We start from the raw sequence: 24953 nt of genomic DNA, 5'->3' as shown, positions 1-24953 counted from the left end.
TGTGGAAAATACTCGAACATAAAATTTGGAAGTTTGATATTTCTTTGCATCCGAACCGGTAATTGAACGCGAACATTTTTCTCGTATCCGAATATATGTACATACAATGCAATAGAATAGAACATCCGCCATAAACGGAATTAAAAATTGAAAAACAATTTTCGAACTTACTATAAGTATAGGTATATTGCTCGACCAAATACGTAATGGAAAATAGCTTCCTAACTTCACGACGTTGATTACACAATTTGAACCAGTTTAGAAGGCTAATATTTAGATCAACCCGGCCATTACGTTTGATTGATTCCGGTTTTTTTTTTCATTTTATCTACCCTTACGAAAAAAATAACATCAGTTTGCAATTAGTTATAACTTTACTAAGAAAACCCAACATCCTGGTTACTTCACCGATCGTTTGAAAATTTTAGGGTACAATTTTTCAGCAAATCTCGGAGTCGAGAGTCGGTTGTGGAAATTTTCTAACGAAATGACCATGTAAAATTTTTGGGTTATACGTACGTACTTACCGCAAATTAATTTATATAAAGTTATAATTAAGTACGTATAATAATGCTTTTACAACTGGACATTGTGCTGTGCTAAGTGCTAGCTAAAATTTGCGCAAAATCGATAAATTCACCAAGAATTGACTCTTGGGAGGTAGTTTTTAATTAAAACGTTTGCTTCGCGAACATCACAAAACCCGAGAGAAATTAAACTTATTAACTAATAAATGCCAAAAACGTAGTTAATTTGATTTGTCGGTAAAATAGGCTAATCGTGTTCGCCTTTCAGCATAATAGGTAGGTAAGGTTAAGAATATAGAATAGATATATGCGACAACGACGCGACGACGACGTACGCTGCCGTTGAGTTTCTATTATTTTTACATCGTCTTATACACAATGACGTAATTATATTACCTGAGTAATTATCGACTTGAAATGCGATATACATTTTTTCTATATAAAAAAAAGTCGCAATTAGTAGGTCATTAGTTCATGTTTTTTAAATGTCAATCATAATTAAACGCAGCGTTTTGGAATTTCTCTAGTTTACTCATCGAGGCGTGGTATAATGCATTCCGCGAGGTTTTCATCGTTTATCTTCGAAGGTGTTTAATTTGTTTATTACCGTACACCGTACATAGCAAGAAGTGCAGACTTCCTCGTCTTAAATATTTTATACGATGAAATCAAAATAAAAAGTTGTAAAAAAAAAACACTCGATGGGGAATTCGCGGAAAGTTTTCAACAACGTTAACGTTGTACTTGTACTTATGAAAAATATTTTCATTTAATCGTCTAGTGTGTACGACGATTGTTTTTCTTATCCATTTTTATAGTTTTTGCGCTGGTCGCGAAAAACTATATTGTTTTCTCCAAAATCAGTCTCCACACTCCATGAAATTCACGAATTTTACACTTCTAGCCGAAAGCCAAAAGCCAATTAGCGTACAGTATTTGAATAGATAACCAATCAGAGAGAAGCGTTTCTGTAAAACCAATCAACGATCAGTATTCGTAATAACCGATTGCGAGACTAACTTTTATAAACTGAGACAAATTATTACATTTTCAATATTTTCATATTTTTTTGTACGTTTAAATGAAATTAACACGATGAAAGTTGAAACACAGAATTTATTGTTGTCAAAGTTATTTCTTATTTCTTTTAGTAAATTTTATCAATTTGTAAAGGTCCCTTGTTATTTTTATTTTTTTCATATTCCAAATGACGATGATACAAAATGCCAAACGGCGAAGTTGAGAACAAAACATTCAAAATTCCCTTCTCAAGTTCTCAGTTCTCACTAAAAAACAGTAGCAATTCGCATTTTTTCCCTGCCTGAGGACAGGTGTATATTTTTGAAAAATCTCTTTTCTCATTTCTTAACAGCACCGAGGTTATAATTTAATTTTACTCCCTAGTTGAATAAACTACTTATTTCTCATAAAAAGAAACACAAAACGCAATAAGGCAAAAACTATCTTGGACCAGCGGGTACGCTGGTCTCTTGTTTTCTTTCATTTTTAATACCTATCAGAAGTTTGAGTATTACAACCTATCCTTGATAAAGTCATAATAATTTACTTTTTTCAACTTTTACCTGCGTTCGTTTCACTTGCCTTTTTTTCCCCAGAAAATTTAATAAGGATTGTCGCAAGAGAGCAACAAAGTTGTAAAATTGGAAAAATTCGATAAATCTAAGAAAAACTTGCCGCAATCAGATAGTTGAGAGGAATTTTATAGTTAATAAAATTGAAGCAGTTCGAATTTTCTACAGCCAACCGAACAGTTTCTTAGTCAATATATTACCTCGTGTTTCTTTCTCGTTCCATGACCTTATGAAAAGAAAAGCCCAACCAACATTATATACAAAGCGGTGATGGGGCTAGGGAGGAGCAACTAAACATATTTCGTCGCTGGAGGAATTTCACCAATGACGGACAAAAAAATTCAGTAGCGTTCTTTTATTTTTTCCCAACTCCGCAATATCGAAAATTTTCATTACAGATTTTAGAGGTCTCCCCAATCTGGAGACATATCAAAACTACGTACCTAAATATGACATTTTTGAGAACTGAGATCAAGGCCAACCAAAAGAAAAGACAGCAAGCATGCACATTGCACTCCATTTCTATTCGTAACTCAACAAAACAGTCAAAAACGATGACTCAATAAGACGAAAATGGCAAATGATGAAGGTTAAAAATCATGCTAAGCATAATATACGTAGTCATTAGGTTAGAGAGAAGAAAAAATTCCTTGTATTTTGACAAAGTTTACTTTAAGTGAAAAAACTGATCAGAAAATTTTGAGTCCTCTAGTTAGCTGTAAAGAGGGCTGAAGCATAGGTCCCCAAAGAGAGATAACTTTTGAAAAAAGTGTGTTTTTGGTTATCTTTGAGAGTGGCCACATGTGCGGAACCTCTCGGTCAACCCTTAGCCCGAAGGTGCGATTCAAGTTCTTGAACCTCCCCGAACCTCACTCTCTGAAATCCAATATTGCTTTAAATCCTCTACAATGCAAAGTGACTTGAACATTTGCGATCGCAAATATTTTTATTTCGCACCATTAAAAATTTTATTTCAGATGCTCGATTCCTTCTCAAACAGGTTTGAAATACGAATATGTATTGTACTATTTTACTCCGATAAACTTGTTTTTTTTTTTTTTTTTTAATCAATCTGAAGTTAAAAATGTCATTTTTTCGCTTATTTTAGGGAGGCGTTCGAAAAATCTAAACAAAAAAATGAATTTAGACAATTTGATCGAAATGTGCGTAAAAAGTGTGTATATACTCTGGTAATCAAAAGTAGGAACATCGCTGAAAAGAAATGTTAATGGTTGAAAAGTGTCATGAAAAAGAAAATATTAACCTACCTAACAAAAAAAAATCACTTTTTTCAAAAAGTTACACCATGAACTACTGTAATCAGAAAATTGAAATTTGTAAATTTAGGTACCGCCTCTTCAATTTTTAAAAGGGCATAATATTGTATTGGGAAAATCGATCATTAGGTGCATGGTTTCCCCTTCGAGTATAGGTACACTACGTAGGCAAAGTTAGTTCGGATCGGCGACGGGCTCTTTTTGACTATCTTTTGGACCCATTTTTGCTCAAAATATCTCACTTTATGAAGTACCTACCTATTTATTATCATCATGCAAATCAAAAGAATACAAAGTGAGCGTTAATTTTTACCTTTTTTTTGGAGAGAGGGAGAGTTGATATAAATTATAAGAAATTTCAGCTTTAGTTTTTTTTTGAAAAATGACACCATTTAAAAGCCTTTAGATAATTATTTCGAAATTTTCCAAAAATTTGTAAAAGAAAAAAAATTACAATTCGCTTTATAGGCCGAGTAACCGGGGAACATAGGTTCAAAAACCCAAATAAATCCTTCATTAACACACTTCGTTCGAAACTTTTGCATGACAATAAATGGAAAAAATCCAACACGAGACTGTATGTCGTCGACTCTCAATTAATTTCTATTCAGTGTGTTTTCCACAGTGGTTGAGTGGTACATAATTTTACGAATGTAAGGTAATAACGGTTAAATAATTCGTTGACCTTTGAATTTTAAACCTCCCTTTTGAATCGCGAGCTGGAATAATCGTAGTCGGCGATGATGAACTTCAAACATGACCTGTAGTCTTCGCCGATGTTCATTGTACCTACACTTGTACAGTACCTACCTACATTGCAGACAGAAGATTAACTGCTTCGCATACAATTTTTTATCAATGAAAATTTATCAATTAGTCGATAACAATAAGGTCTAACATAGTGCACAACACGATAAAGGAAATAAAAAACCCAGCAACGTCCCCGAGACACACCCAACAATTTACCGTATCATAGAATACGCAATACAATGGAATTTTATCAATTTCGATTGTTTTTACGGTTTCGTGTCTTATTACACTTTTTATGGTCTTTTTAGTCTGGCCTGACATCGCATCGTTGAATAATAAATACCGTACATCGAACGAGCTAATAGCCGTTATTAGGGTATTTTTCACAGTATACGTACAAAGATCCTTTCCCATCCGTATTGTACACTACCTACCTGCTACCTACCTATCCATTTGTATCAGATCAAAAGTAACGCGAACATCAACTCGGTACCTTTCGTGGTGGGAAACCACGAAAAAAAGGAAAAACGTGTTACACCCTTCAATACTCGGAGGAATTCCAAAGGTCAATTTTTATAGAGCTCGGTTGTCACCGAAGGTGTGACCGCTCCTCCCTTATCTCGAGAAGAAAATTTTATAGCTGCCAATTTTTCCACGTAGTTTTCGCATGTCGGATTCTGTTCGTCGTTGTGTTCGTCTACCCAACTTCCAAATATATAGAATACTCGTAGTAAGTAAAGTACCCATACCTTAAACATTCCTCAACTCGTCCACAATGACACGAGGTGAACGAATGATTTTCAAGAGGAAGTAGGTACCTAAACTTACTATAATACCCTAAACCTATACAAGAGGACAGTGTTATCGAATATGTCTTGAATGACACGAGTGAGCGAATTGAAACGCAGAAATTGGATAGCCTTCTTCAAACATACGAATGGACGCGAATTCCTCGAGCATTTTATCGAAAAGGGATTAACTGGCGAATAAAAATGCCAGATCGTCGATAATGACATATTCATTGAAAATCAAGTACAAGGTGTGACCATGCCAACAGAACGCAAATTAGGATACGAAATACCGCGACCGTAATTACCGGCAGCGCTACCGCGTGTAAAATTCTATACGAGTGTACGAGTAATTCATGTGCTGAAAACGTGATGATTAGATGTTGGCCAGCAAAGTCTGAAAATATTATTAATCCAGATTATACGATTGTAAAATTATACGTAATGTACAATATTTTCAACCGCACGCCGAGTGGCGAGTACCCATATAGGGATATCTACATGACCAAGCGTTTTGCTATAATGACCCGACTGCGGCATTTAATATCGTTAATTTTAATTGTAAACCAGGCGCCGAGGTTAATAACTTTGTAACGTAGCCGATCTCACTCGCAGAATATTTCACCTTTAAATCTTACGCTTTACTCAAGAATAATAATTCTTCGAACACATTTTTCAAAAAGAGATTTACGACCTCTTTTCTTCCACGTCCATATTGACCTAGGAGCACATTCTGCGCGCCAGATGCGTTTTTTGAGGTTTCCACTTTTCAACTCTCTTTGACCATCTTTCGCCTTTTTAAAAACGGTTTTCAATTTCTTTTAATGATGTACAAGTAAATTCAGCATGAAAAACGCTATCGATGCATTTCTTAATCGTCCAGCTTCTGAAAATAACCTTAAAAGTGCAAACGATACTTATTTTTACCTGCTCGTGCTCGAGTTGGTATGAAAAAATTCTCATTCTTGTCCGAAACGTTGATCGATTACATTAATCCGGTTATATAATAAAAATGGTAACGCGAGCCTTGGTATAATCTTTCGAGTAATTTGTTTACCATACATGAGGTTTTATCAAATACTCGAATTTGTCAAATTGACGCGAATATGTTTTTTTTTTCTCTTTCTCTCTCTCTCTCTTTTTGTACACGTTAAATTAAAAAAGCTCTCTTGTATCAACATGCTAAATAACTCGTGTATTAACTAAGTAAAGATAAGCTCGATTAGGGTGGGGATTATTGTTTCAAATATCGGTTGGTTTCCAAGTGATATTCTCTTCAAATATACCTAGGTACCTACTAAAAAGTTTCAATGGACAAAATGAGTGAGCAAAAAAATGCACAACTTACAGGATAGTTTTGTCCTTTGGCCGCATATTGGCCAAACCCTTGATGGTAAGCTTTCAGTTTTTCAATTAAAATAATCTGACGATATCACTAGGCAACGGCATATTTGTTTTCGGATTGAAAATGGGCTTAATCGATAGTTTGGACCCTAAAACAAAAAACAGAGTGAGGTTTTTCAATTTGAGTTGTTTTTGTAGTCAGGAGAGATGATCAAAGTTGCAAAAATGGCCGTTTTTGCCTTATTTCACGAGTTTGTGGTGACATCAGTATTCTGTTTCAAAAAAAACCAAGGTCATATTCGGATTCTACGCACTTTTTTAAGTAAACATCTTTACCGGATTTTTGATTTTCGAACATTCAAGCGTATACGGATGATTTTTGTTTGAAACATATTTTAAAACTTGGAGCGCGCAACGCTGACGTTACTCCACGACGTACTCGTGGCGCGGAACCGTGTTCGCGCGGGCGAGGCTCTCGTGCAGTAAAAATCTCGTGTTTTAAATGAAAATCTTCCGTATGCGCTTGAATGTTCGAAAATCAAAAATCGGGTAAAGATGTTTACTTAAAAAAGTGCGTAGAATCCGAATATGACCTTGGTTTTTTTTGAAACATAATACTGATGTCACCACAAACTCGTGAAATAGGGCAAAAACGGCCATTTTTGCAACTTTGATCATTTCTCCTGACCACAAAAACAACTCAAATTGAAAAATCCCACTCTGTTTTTTGTTTTAGGGTCTAAACTATCGATTAAGCCCATTTTCAACCCGAAAACAAAAAAAAGGTCAAAAATTGTTGCCTAGTGTATTCAACGGTGAACGGCGGAGTTGATATGAAAAGGTTCACGGAAGGAGAGGGAAAGTTGAAAGCGATTAAAGAAAACTGCGATAGAAAATTATAGGATGGATAGCTCGTCAAATGTTTATGAAGATTAACGCAGCATCTCTGATGAGCGGCCTTACTCATCTTATTGGCGCTTTTCTCACACAGGCACGATAACAAAAACTGAAAAACTTTTTAACAGCGCAATGGAGAGATGAGATTTAACGTTTCCTTTTATTTTATTTACTTGTTGCTGGGTCCTAGGAGGGTTCGTAAAAACCAAAAACTTGTTTAACGCGGTCGTACATCAAGTACGTAAACTTTGCTCGTGTACACGCGAAAATCGGGCCATATTTTGCGCTCTCGTTTCGTTAAATTGGGCAAAATATGTATGTAAATAATGCATCGAATACTAAAAATATTATTCCAAGAAAACCAGTCAGCAAATTTTATTGACACGATTGAATGAAATACCTACGTGTCGAAATGTACGTAGCGTGTGTAATTGCATTCGTTTGGAAATTTGAAGGAATAAAATCAAAAAAGCGTTCTTCCTCTCGCAACACGGGACAATGAAAAATACATTCGACTGAAGTGCTGTACGAAAATAAGGCCATCTGAGCTTATACGATTCGAACAAATGGATGTTGCTGGTTATTTTCAACGATGTTGGAATTTTTGAGCAGCTCGATATGAGACGGTCACCTTGTTGAAACCTTTTTTTTTTTCGCGAATAAAAAGAAAACAAACCCAAACGACCTGGTTTAAAATTTTCAATTGCCTGGTTTTCAATTTCCAAAATCGCTCATGAATACGGAGTAAACGACGCGACGTTACACCAAATAGTTGCAAAATTGGTTGGTTAAATTCGTATCCACCGTGTAAACTGTGCATTATTATTCAGATCATCGAATTTAACCCATAAAATCTTTGGGTTTGTGCAAAAATAATAATGCAACTCATTCGCTGACAAAATGACCGCACATCATACGACCAAGACCGAGTATTATTACCAACGGAACTCGTCGTATACGGTAATGTTTGAAATTTACATAAGTTGCCCGCTCACGTAAGGTTTCCATACTCCGAGTGTACTATTTCATTTGTTTTCTTTCCTAATACTGTTTTCATTATCTTTTGTTTGAATTAAAAGTTGCCTTTAAGTGTACACTAACGTTGGCACGAAGCACGATGACCTTTCCTGGTCAGCGTTTTTCAAGCTGAGACGTGCTTAATAAAAAGATATCGAATTCCATCGTTTACCTATATTTTATAGTGATTAAAATCGTCTATGATTTTTTTGTTTAGAATTTTTTATCGTCATAATAATTTATTAGATAAATATGCATATCTTTCTTGAAGATCAATATGGCGCACTCATCTTATCGCAAAAAGTAATGACTAATGACTTTTGCAAAGTTTGACTGGATTTTTTTTTTTTTGGAAGGATATACTGAGTTCATGGACCATCCAAATATTCAATTATTTTGTTCTACTATATGTACGTACTTATTTCTGTCCCCTACCAATCAAAGAGTTCGGCTCGTGTGACCTTTACGTTTGTTGAAAGTGTTGATTCAATTTTTAAAAATCAGAAATTTAAAGTTTCGTCGTAATTTACTTCTAGATAAATATCTAGACTTACCCACACGTAATCACATATCTACTCACATTTTCCCTTGATATACATATGTACCTATGTACTATATTACGCCGCAGTCAAAAATTTATTATCAACTGCGAGAAAAATATGCATGTAAGTAGGTATGTAACTTATGGCATGCGCATTAAAAAATTTAAAAAATGACAAGTTCAAAAAACCAAAACAACTGCTAATACAAATAATCTACTAATCATTTCAATTTTATATGAATGCATTCTTAAGAAAGACGGACGCCATAGATAGATAAGTATTATTAATTCTAAAATTGGACGAAATTTCATTTATTAGTTGTATTAATATGCAAATTGAACTATTTTTAACAGTCTAGCCACATTTAACATTTAACTATGGTCAGCTGCAGAAGCAGACTGGAATTTTTAAAAGAAAATAATGAAAACAAACTTGCAATTAGCTATTCGCACTATACCTAACTTATTGTCCATCAGTTCAATGAAAAATGAAGATTCAAACTTGTGACCAGTTATCGAGGGAAACCTAATTTCTAGACATACGTACAAATATGTACTTATTTAAATTTCAATCACACAAATAGAGAACCAATCCGGGATAAGTATAACATATATTTTTTGGGTGGGATGAGGCATTGTCTGTAGCGGCTCGATCATCTCATTTCGTTACTTGGAGTTTTTTCCCCCAAAAAAAGGCTAAAAACATACTTTTTCAAACTTATTTTAAAAAAGGCCCGAAGACGTCCAAGTAATTACTAAGAATATGATCTAAAAAGAAAATTTCCAGATATGTAGCTTTCCAATCGCACTTTTCAAAATAGGAGGGTAATTTTTTTTTAAATTTGGGCTCAAAAAATACACGTTTTCTCACTTGTGTCTAGTCGCCTAGAGTTGAGGCATGTTTTGAAAAAACTGGACACTTAAAAAACACCATCATCCTCGCCTACGTCAAAATTGTAATTCAAATATGACTAAAAATGTGTATTATTATTATTATTTTTGAGATGGTGACTAGTTAATTGATTGTTTTATTTTACCTACTCATTTTTGAAGTATTTTGAAGATTCAAAACTGCGAGTCCCTCAATCTTCAATTTGGGCAACTGAAATCAGCAGATTCATAGATTCGATGTAGGTAGTAGATATATTGATTAAAAATTATCAAAATTGGTGACTGAGTGACCAAGGGGATTTCTATTCAAATATTTAATCATTTTTTTACACAGAAAATGTTCTCTCAAAAATGACTTTTTGAAAAAGTGCTATGACATCTCAAAAAGTGCAAATGGACAGCTATTTTGGAAAATTTAAACCTTAGAAATGCGTTCATCCTTTTTCAACTTGTGATCTCAAAACGAAGCAAGATCTCTGAAGTTACAGCTGCTCATTCACATTTCTTGAAATTTTAAAACAGAAAATTTCTAGACTTTGAAGGATCCTGCCGAATCGAATATTTTTAAAGATTTTATGGCGTTTTTTGCTGATGTCTACACGACTGTATTTTTTATACATTTATGTTCATTGAATTTCAATAATTTTCAGAAATTATTTTCAATTTACCTGAGAACGGTTCATTTATTTAGTTCATGATGTGTAGAACATTCTCCGACTCCGTCACATTTTTCTCATGTGATAAGGAGCTAGACGCAGAAAAGAAAAAAAAACAGAAATTATTGGATTAAAAATCTTAAGTATTATTTTCTTTAATAGGAGAAAATAAAAATTTGAAAAAAAAAAACATACAAACTGTGCTATTAATTTATCGAAACATTTCTTAATGATCAGAAGTTTTTTCACCAAATGAAAAACTTTGCATTTCATTGCGCTCAAGTCTTGCCAAAACTGTTGGATTGGCTTTAATTTTTTCTTAATTTCAGTAAGTACTCGAACAATATATTTAGATTTTTTTTGCTTATGTGACATTGGCCCTTTGCCCTACTTGAAGTCTTTTTATCCTCCCTTGATTCAAAACAAGCGTGCACTCGTATTCAATAAATTTCTAAACGAAAGAATCAAATTTCCCATGCTTTCAAAAAAAGAAAACCTTATTGAAAAGTATCTTTTATGCGACAAAATCTTCAGGTCAAAGCGCAATGACACTGAAAAAGTTATCAAATTACATTAAAATTATTCGATATAATAACCCAAGTTGAAAATGACTCATTTTCCATAACAGCATCGTATAGATACATTTTAGAGGTGAAGACACAAATAGGTACCTAGTACCATACCTACATCAGATATTCCATTCAAACGGGATTTAAATTCTAAACCTATGAGAAAATTGATCTTGTCCTCCAACATCCCATAAAGTAAAATCTACTTACATCTATATTGAGCTTCGTCTAGAGTAGGTAGGTCCTAGGTACCTTATGGCTTATTTATGCACCTATACACAAGTTTATTTTCAACGCTTTAATTGTACTCGTATCAAGTAAAATTGAAAAAGGTCGTTAAAATTGTATGTGTATATGAGTTTGGTGCTCGGGAAGCATTGCATCGTTTTGAACACAATTGTAGAAAATTTCCCATGTCATTTGATACAACTAACACCTATCTATTTATTTGCGTGTTTCTCTAACAGTTGTATGCTGTTTAAATGTACCTTGATCTACATTTCACATTGAAAAGAAACCCCATATACTTAGATGGCGGAACGAGAAAAAAATAGCTTTTTATGAAGCAAAGAATATTTTTGGAAATTTCTTCCTTCTCGCTTTCATTTTTCCTTTATCGAATTGTTTTCCATCAAACGATACGAAAAAAATAAAAAATAAAAATCGAGCGTAAATTTCTTACGAGAAGTAGGTCGATATAGTAAAATATGCTTCGCTAAGAATATCACAAAGGTTATCGAACTTTTCAAGCTTTTTTTAATTCTTACGCAGCGAATCGCATGGTCGATTTAAATATTCACTATAATATAGTAAAAAAAGCTCGCAGTAGTCGTGCCATATCGACAATATGGCGAAGTACAGTAACAATCTAACAGTGGAGCGTACTTGACAACATCGCTGATAAAATTATCATGTCGTTGAATTTATTTATTTTAGATACCAATAAAATATGTCGATTATTTCGAGAGCTTTCACGGAACCCGTTAAGATACGAGTAAGAGCTCGAAATTTGCCAAGCTTGTATTTTTCGCAAATTCATTGCTGGATTAGTGCGTAGGTTAGAAAGTGGTTAATTTTTTGGAAGTAGTTGGAGTGGTTATTTTGGAAATACAGGGTGCAAAATTAAACCAAACAAAAAGCCATGATAATGAATATCACGAAACTATTTGTTTTTCTTTTTATTGAAAAATACGAAGTGTAGGTAATGTAGTTATCGGTCAAGTGCTAAAAATCATATTTTTGATACAAATAAAGAAGCAATCGATTTTGATCAAATTTCATTTTGAAATTATTGGAAATTCGGTTGAAGTATGAAAACGGATGCTACTGTATTTCTATGCCGCATCAGAATTTTTAAACAGAAAAAATTTCAATTTCAAAAGACTCTTGGATTTGTATGGGAAATATAATATACCTACTTATTAATTACCTATCATTTGAATTTTCGATCATATTTGCTAATAATGTCGGTAATTTCTTTTTGGATTTTGATTTTTTTTTTCAAATTTAGTGATTTTTCAATTCTTGCATTGAAATGAAAAACTTGCATCGTTCTCAAGTTCTCTTTCAAATTCCAAAATGAAATTACAACAAATTTTCAGAGTTTTTACGCTTTTTCTCCTTGCACAAAATTTTATTTTATTCAAAGAAAAAATGTTTCAAAAATTTCAATTTTTACCTATTTTTTTTTTCTAAATTGAAACCATAAAATGAAATTTGATCAAAATTGAAAACCCCAGCGTTATTATTTTTTTTTTGCCAAAACAATTTTTATGGGAAGCTGTTGAAATTGTTCAAAAAAGGGATTGAAATTTTGTGCTTTGGAGCATTAAATTTTTTCTTCGCGGGTCTAAATCGAGATAAACAACCGAAAAAAATGTTGGCTGATGAAATTTTAGAGCAAATTTTTATAAACTTGGCTTTTTTCCATTAACGTGCCATTACTGCAACAAAGGCCAGAGGCACGACAGGTAAAAATGTTACAGTTGAATTAGAAGTCTGCTGGTGGAGTGAAGCTTAAATAGATTGACTATATCAGCTGTAAATTTCGCTTCAGAAACCAACATCATCTTCTGAAGAAAATTGAGAAAAATTCTGAAATTTCCAAAATGAGTGATCATTTAAATTCAATTTTTTTTCAAGTACATATCTATTCTTCAAAATTCTGAGGTGCGTCAATACTTTTCTTATTAGTTATTAATATACTTATACATATGTACATTATTCATTTGCATTACATTCGCTGAATCTGTACAAAAAATTCTCTGAGAATATTCTCGAATGTAGATCGTTGTATTTCCCAGTTCCCTGGAACAACCATCTCGTCACGATTCGAAAATATTCCATTCATAAATAGTACCGTACGCGGAACTGGAATCGGTATCGGCGAATTCAAGAAAAAATTGGATTTACATCAATATCCGTAGGCAATATTATAGTGCTGAGCGTCATTGCGAGAAACGAGATGCAAGACGCGTGACGCATCGCGGTTGCATAGTTCAACTTTAATATTTGTTTCGGAAATTCCTGCAAAATAGACGAGTTTAGGGTAAAAAAATCCATACAGGCAGGCAGGCAGGCAGGCAGGCAGGTCAACGGTTAAGGTAATTAAAGAATCTTATCCGACCTTACTCCACGCGGAGATGGTAATCCCATACGTTAGGTACTATCTTCTCTTACCCTCTCCCACTTTTACACCTGTTTCATCAGGTTTTTTTCCTTCTTTCTCTAGCAATACTACTGTGTTTACTAGCAGTACGCTCCATTATCACTGAACCCGACTATGTTGCGTTCGGATACCGTGGCGGTAACGTTCGTTACGGCGCTCTCAGCGCGCAATTGGCGAAGTACTTTATTTAACTCGCTTGATAACAGAGTCTCCGATCTATTATCAATTCGTCCGGCGAGGTAGTCAGTTCAACGCGTGCACGTTACGTTATGTTTGCGTTCGAAGGGTTTTTTCTTTCCGTCGAGTTATAACTTTTTTACTACGAGTTGTTTCAAGTTAGAAAGTTATACTTGTTATTTTATTTAAACGATTTTTCCATGTATCGTATAACAGAATTTTTAAATTTCCCGCTATTTTTACGGCATACGAGTACATTTTCGCGTAATTTAAATATGGCATTTTTATGTACGCGATCTTTTGTGGTACTGTTATAGTTCGATTCATCGACACAACTCTATCTTGGGTGCATTTTTAACCATTTTATTTAAGCCGGTAAGAATATTTTCTGTCAATTTCAACATTAATATGTATTTTAGTTCAATTTGAAATTAAATTTATTCTAATCTGGTATGATTCCTGGCCCCTGTTGTGATCCATACCCATTCAAGTTGAAAACACATCATATCGTACCTACTTTAATTATTCATATTTCTTAACTCATCGTTTCGTTTTCCATTACAAATTACAATTCCAAATAAAAACCTCTATCATTCCAACCAGACCCCAACTCAACCAGGCAATTTCCAAACACACATAAAAAATTCAACGCTCGATTTAGTCGATTAATTATACGCGAGTAATACATATTAGGTGTGTTCGAGCGACCTCCGCGAAATTTAAAAATATGGAGTTATGGAGGGTGAAACCTCCACAAACTGTGTCTTGGTGATAATGTGGAACCTCCGTAGTTTTTTTGTGGACTCCGCAACAGTTGTGGAGGTTTTGTGTTATAGAAAGTTTTAATTCTGTTATCATCTTATATATTTTTGGCAAACAAATGTATGAAAGAACAAAAAAGTGGAAGTTTACTTTGTGGAATAGGTATTTTGATTTGGTTATGCGGTAATCTTTTGTGAGAATAAGGTATATACAAAGGTTCCATACAGTGATTAAAACTGTTTGGACTATAGTGAAATGTGGAGTTCCAAAGTTTTGTGGAGATTTCGTAATAGTGGCGTTATGGAGATTGCCCGAAACGAACATATTAATTCGATACGATGAAAGCATACGATTGTTGGAAGCTTTTTTAAACGCTCTCATCTACATACACTCGTTGTTGGCGGTATATACGAGTACGAGTAACTCGTTTATTTATTTTATAAACTTTTAAAAACGACAGTCTAATTACTAGGTCAACGACGAGCAATTTTCTTAATCTTGGTTATACTTGACCCATTTTAAGGTCCACTCCGACTCCGAAACAGCATAGAATTCAAAAAGCATCTCCTTTTTGGCTTATGTTGGCAAACGATAAATTAATAATATTAAAAGCATAAGGAAAGTACGTTCGGTTTATCCGAGGAATTCGCCATTTGCCTCACTCTGTCGTCTCCAGTATTCTCGGATATTTATAAAATGGTGATTAAAAACCATGTTCCACTTTTTCCTCTTCTTCTCTCCTGCGTGTGGCTGTGGTTCATAATGCGAAAAAAAAAACAACAAAATTACTAACGAATTAAATTTCAGTTCTGTTATTTCATTTTTTACGTTTCGTTAAACGAGACTCGCTCTAGAGGTACCTCTTCTCTTGTTAATTTTTTTCCTACCATTTCATTTGATTAGGTACCTATCTCGTAGTAGATTACCTCGATCTAGTTTTTTTCTTCATTTTTTCAAATTAATTAGCCAACTTAGTCGCCAGTCGAGCTCAAGTGGAGTCGCAAAGTGAAGGGTCAAATTTTATCTCTGCAAATTTTACGAGCCTTTTTTAGGAACGAAAATTTACATTGTTTAAAAAATACGTACAATATGTGAACAAAAATAAACAAAGCCGTAAAAAAAATTGTGCCAGTGATGCGAAGACGAATAATTTCAACGAAATTAGATTTTCCCAGCCGCGAGCGTTGAAATACACAGTGAAATTTTACGATTATTTCTTTCTTTTTTGATACTTAATTTATTTGGATTTATTTGACAAATCAGACTCGGTTCATTATTTTCGAATTTGAAAACGAACGAGAGAAAATTGTACTGTAAAACTCGTCACGAAGAAAAACAATTTTCAAAATGAAACATTTGGTTAGAATATTTTGATTTAACATTTTCAGGTACCTAATAGTCTTTAACTGAAAAAAAAGGCAATTTCTCAATTTCCCCTTCCCCATCCATGATGTTTTTCCCAATTGCAAATTCTGATTTTGATGAATATTTGATTTCAAAAATAAAGTTGAAAATTTATAATGTACTATACCTAATACTTGATTATTATTCATCCGAGCCTCTTTATTCGAATCCCCCAGACAATTTGGTCAGAGAGAAATGCCCCTTTGCTTCTTTTTAGCGCTCTAAATATAGCTGATTTTACCTATATTATTTAATGAAAATTCAGAACATTTCCAACTTGACAACTTCAAACTTTTCAGTCATTTTTAGAATTATTCTATGCTTACAAAATTCTTCATCATTTTAATGTACCTATTGAGAAATATTGACTTAATTTTTTTACTGTATTTCCTCCAAGAATTGAGCGTACAGTAACAAATTTGTATGCCAGTTCCCCTCCTCGCACCACTGTGTTGGAGGGCTACTACATTTTGGAATCTTTATACTTACCAATTTGTACTTAAAAGTGCAATTTTTAAAAAAAAATTTTGGTTTGGTAAAAATTTAAAAGTCCAAGCTAAATAAAAACGCGAAAAAGTTCAATTTCAACGAAAATTCGTGTACGAGTATTTATATGTACTTCCCTCTCTCTTTGCTTCGCCACGTCATCGTGGCGTGTGAGTAGGTTTTGAAACCAATAATAGTAAAAGAAATCAAAAAACAAATTGAATCGTATAGTTCAGATTTCGTTTCGGAGTAAGCGATGGATTTTTTCGTGCAGAAATTTTGCATAAAAACAAATGTGTATTTTCATTTGAAAAATCATTATTAAAATGTCTGTTTTATTAAACGGGCATATTCCTACTTAATGCTGTATCAGTCATATTATACGATGAATAACGTAACAAAGTACCTATCATATATTACAAATATATCGATTAATTGGCATTACCTAATCAAAGGTTTACTTTACTTTGTTAAATAACCTATAATTACTCACATTGAAAACGACCTTTGATAACGTTAAATTTTTATACACACCATATCAAAATATAAAAACCATTAAATCAAATAAAACGAGACGGAAAATTTCAATTTGCGTGCAAATTTTGCGAACGTATTTTTCGAATGTATAAATTCAGTGTACATAGGTCTAGGTATACGTCTAATATTTCAGTCGAATTGCGTTTAATGGCATTACGTGAAAAAATTAATTCTTTAAAAAAGTTCCACTACATGATTAATCGCCTAATTTCTTTCTTATTAATAAAATACAAACAAACTTTAATCGCTAAAGGTTTAAATTTCGGGCCATTCGACTCACGATTAATTTACCCACAGACCCATACATATAGCTCACTATTACGTACCTTCGAGAGAAAAATACGCGCATATTTTCGTTGGTAACTCTCCTCAGCTGAAAATAATCGAGCTTCGAGCCTAAGCCTTTTATACCTGTGAGGAATTTTATTATAATTTTGCGACGAACGACGCGACGACGATCCAATAGAAAACCTTGTAAACTATTCAGCCACGCGTTAAAACATCCGACACGTGAGTCATTAAGCTTTAAGCGAATAATTAGCCTATTGTGGCAAGTAGACGACAGAAGAGACACTAGATACTCATAATTTTGCTATTCTATGTGAAAATCGATCAGCGTTTTTTCCGAAACCTAACACACGAATGCTCGCTTGGTCGGTCTTCCGGTTGTTTGTTTACATATTGGATGATGAGGGGATTAATATTATACTCGCCACATCGACACGTGTTTTTATAAATAATGTATAAAGTAGATTGATAATTAATTGATAGGAAATGCCGATGCGATTACAGGTTACATTCGTCGATGTACAGTCTAGAATTCTAGATTAAATGTGTACTTTAACGTATAAATAATAAGGAATATTTTTATTCAATATTTTATTGATTAGAAGTATATTTCGCGATGTTATTGAACTCTCTCTCACTTGACATTTGTTGCGGAGGGCATGAAGACATCTATTAGGGATTTCAGGTCAATTAATTTTCCAAAAGTGAGAAAGTTGGTCACTGAGTTTGATTGGTCAGCTGTTGAGGAAATGGAGGACATTGAGGGCGCCTTTGAATTGGTGTCAAACTCACTCGGCAGCATTGTACAAAATTCACGTGTTTCTGTCAGTAATAATCGACAGATTCGTACTCGCGCGTCTTGGGCTTCCTCTTATTTGGCTAAACTTAGTGCAGAAAAAAACAGACTATATAAATTGACTAAAAAACACCCAGAATGTCCTGAAATTAAGGAACAGTACAAATCTATATCTAAAATAGTGGTATCACAAAGTAGGGCAGAGAAACGATGCTACCACTCTGAACTCTTAGATAGTCTTGGAGGGGAACCAAAAAAATACTGGAGGCATATCAAAAAAATTAAAGGGGAAAAGGATAAACAAATTGAGGAAATTGAGATCAATGGGTTGACATATACGATGAAAGATAATTGTGAAATAATAGCTAAGGAATTCAACTCATTCTTTGCTCATCTGGCTGAAAATCTCTCAAATAATACTGAAAATATCCCAACCTCAATCTTTCCTGAGAAGTCTCTAAGTAACAGTTTCCAGATCTTTGATATTACCCCTGCAGAGACGATTGTAGTGATTAAAAGCTTAAATTCAAAACCTACAACTGGTCTCGATTCTATACCTGCTAGGCTGCTGAAGGAAAATGCTGAAATTTTGGCTGGTCCATTGTCTACTCTGTTTAATAAATCTTTGACTGCAGGGATTTTTCCTAGTGTTCTTAAGCAGGCTTTAGTTGTCCCAATTTTCAAAGCTGGAAACAGAAATCTTATGAACAATTACCGGCCTATTGCTCTGTTATCAGTTATTTCAAAAGTATTCGAAAAGCTTGTAAAAAAAAGAATATTAAGTTTTTTGCAAAAATATAATTTCTTTAGCGACAGACAGTATGGTTTCTTACCTAAGAAGAATACTGATAAAGCTCTGTTTGAGCAGGTTTCAGAAATAACTGATTTACTAGAGAAAGGTTTGAATGTGGCAGTAGTTTATATAGACCTTAAAAAAGCGTTTGATACAGTTTGTCACTCTGTTTTGCTGCATAAATTGTTCAAGTTTGGATTTAGAGGCACAATGCACGAGTGGTTTGATTCATACCTGAATAGGAGGGAACAGGCAGTCAGATTGGGCGACTTTATTAGTGAGTTTCTCAGAGTGGATGATGGCGTGCCTCAAGGAAGCACCCTAGGACCATTGCTCTTTCTCATCTACGTCAATGATTTGTTTGATTTAAATTTAGGAGGTACTATATATGCGTTTGCAGATGACATTGCAATTGTGTTCTTTGCTAGAACTTGGACCACCCTGATACAAAAAATTAATAACGCATTGCTGACTCTAAAGAGATGGTTCTCAGCTCATAAACTTGTACCAAACATTCAAAAATCCCAGGTTATGTCGTTTGCCTTTCGTGAGCCTCAAAACCTACAAAGTTGCACATTACATCTAAGAGTGGACTGTGGGGAGAGGTGTGGCTGTCCTGCCCTTACTCATGTGAATAGAGTTAAGTATCTAGGAGTTATGTTGGACCAAAAATTGATGTGGAGTGAACACTGCAAATACCTACAAACGAAATTACGTAAATTGAATGGGCTACTGTATTATCTTTCAGGTTACTTCTCTTCTTATCACCTAAAAAAAATTTATTTTTCCCTGTTTGACTCTGTCCTGAGATACGGCATCCTTGTATGGGGTGGAGCTGCTGGACAGCATCTAGAGCCTATTAGGCGCTTACAGAAACATGCAATTCGTAATATTGAAGGACTCAAACGTAGGGAAACAACAAGAGACGCCTTTAGAAAATTGAAGATACTCAAGGTAGACCAAATGTATACTCTTTCCCTTGCGGCGTATGTGCATGAGAATAAAAAACAGTTTGGTGTAGGTACAGTGAATAGGAGCGGTCTCAGGCAGGGGGGAATTAGGGCAGCTGGGCAGAAGCTTTGCAACAGGACTAGATCTACAATGCAGGCAGCATCTAAGGCTCCAGGTGTTTATAACTCAGTGCCTGCTGAACTTAGGCAACTGAAAATTGGTAAACGGTTCAGGAAAAAAGTGGCTGAGTGGCTTTTAGATACAGGCTGACTTTTGTTTGTCTGTGTGTGCCTCCTTCTGTGTGGTTTATCTCTGGCTTAGCGTGTCTTATATTGCCTTTTGTGTTTTGATTAGTTAATTTATTTATTTATTTATTTTTTATTTATTTATTTATTTATTTATTTTTTTTATCGTTTTTATTCATTTACTCATTTATTTTTCTCACTTTTCTGCACTCTACCTTGCATCTGTGCCCCTTTCTGTTTAGTTAATCTCTGGCCTAGCGTGTCTCAAATTAACTTTCACGCTGTGCTTTAAATTGTATTTTGATTATTTGGCATGTGTTTAGTCTGCACATTTTTGCTGTATTTTTATTCCCTGTTTTTACCTATTTATTTATTTATTTATTTATTTATTTATTTTGTTCTACACTCAATTGTCTTCACGTTTGCCTATGTTGCACTTTTTGGCTGTATTTTTTTCATTTATTTTTATCTCATTATGTTATTTATCTTAGAATAGAGAGCCCTTCGCCGCTCGCGCCTTGGCGCATAGGTGTAGGTTAATATGAACTTCTGTAATGTACATGTTAGAGCCAATATACCTCTCTTCTCTCTCTCGTCAGTGCTGTAAGAAATTTACTACATTATACGTCATATTCGTATACAAGTAAAAAGTCGTTATCAAGTTTACACTCATAATCTCGTTGAAAAATATACCGGATGTCCTAGTTCGATCAGAATAAGTTGGCAATTATTAGTGATCCAATTGATGAAATGATTCAAAACTTTATGGCTGTCAGGAATGTCTGTGGCCTATTTTTGAAGTATTTTAAAAGAAAAGACGCAAACATGAGCCCATAGTACCTAGTACGCTTGCAGTTGATAATTCGTAAATCTGTGATTAAAACTTGACAAAAAATATGATCATTATCAAGGTACGTATATACGTATCTACCTATTTGTTAAAAAACATGAATTAAAATTGTTCAATGAATTTTAAAATTTTGACACTTGTACGACTGATAATTCAATCGTGGCTTCTTTTTTACCATTCCGGTCTGTAGCTACTTTTATTTTCAAAAATGAGTGTTTCCTTGACGATTATTTTTTTCATTCGGCTAGGAAAATCGTTTCAGATTTCAAGACTGATGAATCGATTTTCACAATTTTCACCTCATATGTAATATTGCTCTTTTAAATTCACAAAAACAGTATGTTTGTCGTTACAAGAGAAGTGAGACGATGAGAGACGGAAGTAAAATGTCGTTTGTTTCATCTCGCAATCAAAAAATTTTCTGGTTTTGTTTCCAATTCTATTAGCAGTCGCTGTTTCCCCGCTTGACCATCCAGCTTGTCTATGTTCATTCAAATCAAGACTATCAGATAGTGGACAATGGACATCCTGTATGTACCTACATTGCGAATCGAATCAAACGCATACCTAAAGGCCATATGGCAAATCCTACGCGTGAAACATATTTTAAAAATCTATTATAAAAACGCATCCACGATTAAGTGGCTAGAAGTTCATTGCCAACTAGCTTTTTTTTTCATCTCTTATCAGTACGTATAGACAACTAGACATACACCATATGGACTTTGGCTCGGTGAATACATAGTCCATCCGTCTGAACAAATCACCAATTCTTGGAATTTGTGTCGAGTTTTTCAGTAAATGGTAGGTACATAAGAGAATGGAATTCTTAGGTACTTGATTGTTATTATTGCGCATACAAAGAAGAGTAAAAACAGTTCACCATTAATGATCCTGTATTTTTGTCTACCTCCGTCCTATCCTTGAATATCGAGACGCGTACGAGTCGACGAGTCTGAAAATGGATCTAGGTATAGTTGAAATATGCGATGTGCCCACCAGTGTCGCCAACTTTTGAGTGTTATTTGAAATGTTAGAATAAAATTGTCTCTTCGGGTCCTCTGTGAAAGAAGTTCGGTTTGACTTTGACACATAAGTATAACATAAAACACGTGTGTACTAAAAAAGGTCAGTTTTGGTTTTTATTGACTGAAAATTTGTCCAATGAAGATGGTAGGTATAATTAATCAGTCGCCCTCTGCTAATTTCATGAAACGTCGCAAGATGTCAAAGTTTTCACAAATTATGAAACTAGCATGGACATTTTTTTCAAAAAAATCCTCTCCCACCCCCCCCCCCCCAATCACCGCACTTTTGGGAATCTAGATTTGTACGAGTTTTCTATGTTTACATGAAAAATTTAAAAAAAGAATCAAGTAGGTGTAATACCATATCAAACGCCCATATCAACATTTCTGTAGGAGGAGGAGGGGATTTGAGGGTCAAAAAATCGATGCATATCTAAAAAAATATATTATAAATAAAAATTGATAAAATTATTGCCCAAAGATATTTTAATTTCTGGAAAATTTACAGGTGAATATTTTGTTACATAAGTTCCAGTCCTCACCTAATGTTTCAGTGTTGAACAAAAATTAAATGGTTTCAATTTTCAACTCCTTTCAGTAGAGTACCTCAAATTGAACCTAACTAAAATGCAAAATCTGCTTTCAAAATTTAAATTGAACAAACAAAATTCAGAACCGACACTATTAAGTGTGTGAAGCCCTATTCTTTTACTCATTCTTGGAATCCTTCTGAAATCATAAACGACTTTAACGTGATAACTTTGTATACTTTTAAATTTCTTGCAGGACCCCTATTCGAGTGATCCAGTTGTTTTCACACTTATTTTAATATTCAACCACCCTCGGAGCAGTATTAAGTAGATACATTCTATTTCATTTGTGAAATGCATTTCACAGTAATTAGAATTTCGTTGGGTTTTAACTGTTGACTAATAATTGTGAGTTCTGCTTGCATACAGATGGTGTTATCATAATATCCATCCATATGTTGAAAATGAAAAATCCAATTTACATCATCGATAAGGATTCCTGTACTTAATAGAGTAACGTGTACTCAGCGGCAGTATTTTATCTGCGAGAGCGAGAGAAACGCAAGAGGGAGAGGGGCATTCGACTGCCGGTCTGAGATCGATTATGATCATCATGGTTGGGATGCCCCGATGTGTAGAAATCGATAAATTTGTCTGATATCAGTTCACAGATGGATTAGAATTGAAATTAAATTAAGTACGATGTAAATATTCAGGTTACTGTGAAAGAACCAACTTGGATACCTACAAGTACATTGAATTTGATTTCTACTCGTAATGCGAGATAATCAGCGTTAGTTACGTGTACCTAACGGATGCGTCGAAGAGGACCAATAATTTCATCATTTTTCCTCCGGCTAAAAATATCAATCGCGATTCGTCCAAGCGTTAAATTTCAAATGGCTTTTTAAGTAAATAATTTGGAAAACCGTTTGGACGATAAACCTATCTATGGCTGCGCGTAATTGAAAATCACCGACGAACGTGTATTCTGCCATAGATTGCATAATGAGAATACCAAGTCGAAGCCGACGGTGTATTTCCGATTTAATTTCTCATTCGACTCGAAATTTCCGATAACGTTAGGCAAAATTTTTTCAATTTTAATAAAACCGCAGCAGGCGCCCGCGCCACGCGCCTCGCCGCAGGTTATGGAAATGATTTTTCAACTTTAGACCAGATTAAGAGAGCTTTTTCAATTTTTTTCACCCGCTGAGCACGATATCATAATAAACAAGTATTAAACATTTTTCAACGTGACACGTGTTGAATTTTGATACCCGTCTTTTGGGCGGTTGGTTATATTTATGCGAAACAAATTCACCGCTGCGTAATCGTGGGTTGTAAGTATAGGTCATCTCGAATACGTTTCAAATTTTAACCGATAAATTATTCGAGTTTTTTAGCTGGAAAATTTTAATCGGGTGAATATAGCGGAAAATTATGTTTTAAATTGGACGATTTTTTCCAGCTTGGATTTTATCTATTTTTACTCTCAGCGGAGGGAAATTAGATGCGCGAAAGTAAAAGGCAGTAGAGGCGTCGCGTAGCAGCTAATGTTTCGTTAAAAATCACGTCATAGTTTTTTTAAATCTATATCGAGAGATGAGAACTTTAACGAGTTGAAATTCGTGCTACTATTTTAATCTTTTCAAATGACAACAAAAAAATTCCACGAAAAGAAAATCCTCTTTTGAAAACCAATTTTTTAGACAAATTCCACTATCTCATGAGATGACTCGACCAGCAATACCTCGACAGTCATTTGAGATGCAAAAAAATGCTCGTAAATAAAAGCGAAAAATTTGGATCCGTTTTTTCTCATTTTCTTGCAACATGGACGTTGAAATTTTCACCAGACACGGTTTCCTTGTATAGAAACGAATCAAATAGTACTTGAAATCTTTTCAATCGTTATTCTCTTTTTTGTATCGAAACGAAAGAAAAAAAATACTTCGAGTTCTCTGTCAACCTCTAGTTTTTCAGATATTTCTAATAATATGTACATACAATGGAATTTTTCACTCGAATGCTATTCAAATTGCTTTCTTACGAAAAGTACGAGTCATACTCATGTTTTTCTCGAGCAATTGATGAACGTATGTTAGGTTTCCGACGTATGATGTGATCGAGTTGGTCTTATTAGGAAAAAAAATCGTTCGGTGTTGACGTGTTAATTATTTCAAAGAATAATAATTACTACATACTACATCTTGAGTTTGTTCAGATTTGGAATAATCGCAAATCGAGTTGACAAATCGTACCTATTTGTCAAGAAAATACGAGATAAAAGTAGGTAATAATAGAACGTGTTCCCTTAAAAAATATTTTTACCCACATCTAATTGGCTTTGTATACATACAATATAAACCACAACCTTCAAGTTTATAATTGTGTTTTTTTTGTTTTTTTTTTTTTTTTGTAGATAAATACGTACAACGAATTAATTTTTAATAATTTCCAGAGTAAAACAGATTTTCTCAAGTTTCATGACAAAAATAATCTAAAAGAAATAAATAATAATAATAAAAAAAACACACACACCAACTTGAACATCTTTTATTAAAATACTCGAAACAATTTTCAAAG

The 24953-nt window shown here is 34.1% G+C and overlaps 2 protein-coding genes across 2 annotated transcripts in view; one reads left to right on the top strand and one right to left on the bottom strand.

Moving 5' to 3' along the window:
• LOC135832387 (uncharacterized) overlaps positions 1-17375 on the bottom strand; it is a 29969-nt gene extending 12594 nt beyond the window's left edge. The window contains exon 1 of the mRNA XM_065345604.1: positions 17210-17375. The gene's annotated coding sequence lies outside the window, so the exon portion shown is untranslated. The remainder of the gene's footprint in view (positions 1-17209) is intronic.
• LOC135832389 (probable G-protein coupled receptor No18) overlaps positions 13614-24953 on the top strand; it is a 28388-nt gene continuing 17048 nt past the window's right edge. The window contains exon 1 of the mRNA XM_065345607.1: positions 13614-14069. The gene's annotated coding sequence lies outside the window, so the exon portion shown is untranslated. The remainder of the gene's footprint in view (positions 14070-24953) is intronic.

Source organism: Planococcus citri, chromosome 1 (assembly GCF_950023065.1).
Source record: "Planococcus citri chromosome 1, ihPlaCitr1.1, whole genome shotgun sequence".
In the NCBI taxonomy this organism is placed as follows: domain Eukaryota; kingdom Metazoa; phylum Arthropoda; class Insecta; order Hemiptera; family Pseudococcidae; genus Planococcus; species Planococcus citri.
This window is presented reverse-complemented; position numbering and strand designations above follow the sequence as displayed.